Here is a 4,586-nt window from a genome sequence, read left to right on the forward strand (position 1 = left end):
TCCTTACTGTAAGAGTCCCATCAAGCCATTTATCGAGTGTCAGTCTTACATTTTTTTGTAATCTTCCTCGGCATAAAAGTAAGCTTCTTCAAGAGAGGCATTGGATGCTCACATTCTCATTCTCAGAGCACTTGTAATCCAAGGGTGTCATTACACCCGAATGATGATAGCACATACTCATATACCTCTTTATCTTTTCATAATGGTAGTTGTATCGATCAAATTGCGTAGTAATGCACTAGAGTCATGCAACCCGTTGAATTTCATGTAATTTAAAGTAAAGGGAGGGATGCTGTCGCACTATTTAGTTGCGATCCAATAAGCTTTTTGAGCTTTTTGCTTGATTTTTTTTGTGTCACATCATATGTGGCAATATGGCTTGATACCCAGAGTGGAATGTAACAATCAATGCAGCTGTTTAATTCTATAGGTCGACTGCAGAATGTAACAATCAATTGTGTATCTTTACTCGTTTAAGACGGTCTTGTCAGCTTTATAAGCAAGACCACTATTTAATGGTTTTTTCTGCCACTAATTTCACAAATCTAGGGGGACTCGGCTCTAAATCCCACTTGATTGCAAATTTTATTAGATATCACTAATGCCCCTAATGCATAGTGGGACTCGGCTCTTAGATTTGAGCTTGTGGTTTGCCTTGCGTGATTTATGAAGGGGGATTTCGACTTGTGGAGAATTCATTGACAACCAAATAAAGAGGGAATGTCAACTACTTGAGGATCATTTTCTAAACCTTAGTGAAATGAGTTAGTGACAATTTATGACTTCAGCCAGAGAGGTCAATGAATGGATGGTCAAAACCATGAGAGGGATGAGGCTTAAATTATCAACCCAACCATATCGGAAATATTGAGAGTGCATCTTATTGTTGGACTATATGTGGTGACTTGCTTGCCCACACTAGCCCACTTGCCAAATGAACTTTGTCATGGCTATTGCACCTATCTTTTGGTATGCATAGATGATAGAGGGAAATCCAAGTGATGCTTGTGTGTGTAGCCCCACCACATGGATGTGTTCGCTATGTAAACCTTTCAACCTTTTAAAGAGCTCAACAACTATGGTAAGTATTAGGAAATCATAGATCACATAATAGTGTTGTGGCGCACATAATATAGAATTGGGTTTCAAAAAACATTCTTCAACAATGAAATGTGAAGGTCATCATGCACTCCTATAGTGGATAGCCACTATGATTCCATGTGCAACCATCTTGGCATCATGAGTATGTAAACCTTTCAACCTTTTAAAGACCTCAACAACTATGGTAAGTATTAGGAAATCATAGATCGCATAATGTTGTGGCGTACATAATAAAACATTCTTCAACAATGAAATGTGAAGGTCATCATGCGCTCCTATAGTGGGTAGCCACTATGATTTCATGTGCAACCATCTTGGCATCATGGGTCTTGCAAGTTATGCTTCTCTGATGTAATAACTTCACAATAGCCCTATCTAAGTGAGTGTTAGCGTTTGTAGAGTTCGTCTCACGGGCAGGTGGTTACATGCCTTTACTTCAACAATCTCCACTTAAAGACAAATGTTGTTGTAAGTGGCTGACTAAATCTAATGTGTACAATTGTGAAGTGTGACAACTTCACCCTGTTACAATTGTGTTCACCTTACACCCATTAACTTGATGCAATGTGCAAACTGCTTTGTAGCCAGGTTCTTTGTAAGAGCATCCATTGGGTTGTTGTCAGTGTGAACTTTGATAAGCTCAACTGCTTATCCGTCAACACATTCCGAATGAGATGATACCTCATCTCAATGTATTTCAACTTGGAGTGAAACCCGGGATTTCTTGCCAAAGAAATGGCACTCTATCACATTGCAAAACTGGAACCTACTAAATGTTAAATCTCCCATACCAACCATGTAGCTTCTTTGTGGGCATCGGACATTACAATGTACTTAGCTTCCGTACATAGTGGAAGAAGACGTACAATCTTGAAGAGATGAGCTCCAAGAAATAGCTCCTCTTGCAAATATGAAAATGTAGCTAGACATAGATCTCTTATTGTTTTTGCAACCCACATGATTTGCATACGTGTAATCAACAATAGATGCATCGCTATTTTCAAAGCGTAAACACTTGATGTACCCTTCACGTATTTGAGGATGTGTTTCACTGCTATCCAGTGCTACTTGTCAGCATTAGCTATATATACCGACTAATCACTTCCATTGTAAATGCAATGTTTCAATGCAAATGCAATGTTTCGTCTCGTAGCTACCATAGTATACATAAAACTACCTACAATTGAAGAATATGACACACTTGCTATTTCTACTTTTTAAACATCTAACTTGGGAGAATCTTCTTTGGTTGATTTTAAATATGACGGTACTGAGGTACTTACTACCTTTCTCACCTGCATATTAAAACGTTGCAAGACTTTGTGAATATACGATTTCTCTAATATCTTAAGAATACTCCTTTTCCTGTCTCTTGTGATATGCATACCAAGAAAATGATTTGCTTTGCCCAAATCCTTTACAACATTTTTTACTCAATATTTGTATTAATTTGACAATTTCCTCAGTAGATTTTTTTGCAATTATCATGTCATTTACAAACAAAATGAGAAGACCAAAGAACCATCATTGAGTTTTCATGTGTATAAGCAACGATCCTTTTGACTCCTTCTAAATCTCTTGGACCGCATAAAATCATCAAACGTTTGATACCATTGCCTTGAACGTTGCTTCAAGCCATAAAGGGGTTTCTTAAATTTACACACACATTCCTCTCTACTAAGCTGTTCAAAACCTTTAGGTTGCTTCATGTAAACATCTTGTTTAAGATCCCCATGAAGAAAATCTGTCTTGGACAAGTTTTATGTCCTCAATGGCTAGTAGTCCAAGCATTGTGAATAGTGTAGTTAAGTGAGAATATTTTCTCAAAATTAACTCCCTTCTGTTGCATGAATCCCTTAATCTAGACTTGTACTTAAGCTAAGGATTGTCAAATGTAAACTTCTTCTTATTAACCCATTTACTAAGTAAGGATTGCTTTCCTTCTAGCAATTCAACCAAGTCCCATGTCTCATTATTGACAATCGAATTGTGCTTTGATTGCATGGCGCTCCCACTTTACCTTCCATTTGCATGGCTTCTTTGTAACGAGATGGCTCATTGCTAGCTGTCGGCATGACATAGTCCAACCTCACTCAAATCGCTCATGCGGATATGAGGATCTTTTAGTTCATTTCAAAGGATGAAGACTTCTCATTGCTGTCAATTGGAGCGTTGCTACTGGAAGGTATGTCACTAGTTTTTTGATTTTTCATGGACTCTGAGGCAATGTCCTCGACTGTGGCTTTTTAATATTCAACCTCTTTTATAGGCTTTTTATGCATCCTTGATTTGCCGAAGATAACATGTGAATTGTGAAAAAATTTGCGAGATTTCGAGTGCCAGAGATGATATACCATCTCTCCATCTGCACCATAACAAAGAAAAATACACATGTGAGTTTGGGTTTAGCTTTTCTCAAAGCTCCTTGCAAAGATGTGCATATACTTCGCATCCAAAGACACAAATAATTGTAATGTAGCTTCTTTTTGGACCTTATCTCCTTTGAAATCTGGTAATTCAATGGCGTACTGAGTGAGTGATTGATGATATGGACTAGGTGTCAGTACTGCTTCTACCTAAAAATCTTGAGTCAAATCTTTCATAGAAAGCATGGCTGTGACTCGCTCTTGAATCATTCAATTCATCCTTTCTAAAAATCCATTTTGATTAGGTGTGTAAGGTGCAATAATTTTTCTCTTAACACCTCTTGCTACAAAAAATCTCAAATTCCGTGGAGATGTACTCTCTACCATTGTTAGCCCGCAAGCTTTTGATCTTCTTGCGAGATTGAATTTCTACCAATGATAAGAATTTTTGGAAAGTAGAGAAGACTTGATGATTATGACACAAATGATAAACCTACACCTTCCCAGTGGAATCATCTATATAATTCACAAAATAGCTAGCTCTCCCTAAAGACTCGGTCAAAATAGGACCGCAAACATTGCTATGAACAATTTCTAGTGGTTGCAAACGCTTTCTATTAAACGGCAATTTGGTGTTCCTAGTCTGTTTGCCATAACTACAATGCTCACACATGGAGAAGTCTTAAAAACTTAATACATGTAGGTAACCAAAACATGATAATGTTTTCTTTTTGACTCTTATGGCTTAACTGGCTATGCCAAAACTCAGTAAACGGTAGGTCGGCTATGGATATGCAATATTCTTGTACACATGAGACAAACATAGAGTAAAGTGTTCCATGCTTCTGACCTTTGAGAATCATAAGATTTCTCTTCTCGATTGACCATGAACCATTCCTGAAGGTGGTTGTATAACCCAAGTCGTCAAGCTGACCAAAAAATATCAAACTCTTTGCTAACTTGGGGACATGTGTGACATTTTTTATTATGAATTTTGTACAATTATGCAAAACTAGCTTGATGCCTCTAACACCATGTATCTCAAGCTCATAGTAATCATCGAGCTTCACTTTACCGTGAGTATGTGCATACATAGAGAATCATTCCTATACGAGGTGG

This window comes from Adiantum capillus-veneris, chromosome 16, assembly GCF_014529385.1.
Source record: "Adiantum capillus-veneris isolate H3 chromosome 16, ASM1452938v2, whole genome shotgun sequence".
In the NCBI taxonomy this organism is placed as follows: domain Eukaryota; kingdom Viridiplantae; phylum Streptophyta; class Polypodiopsida; order Polypodiales; family Pteridaceae; genus Adiantum; species Adiantum capillus-veneris.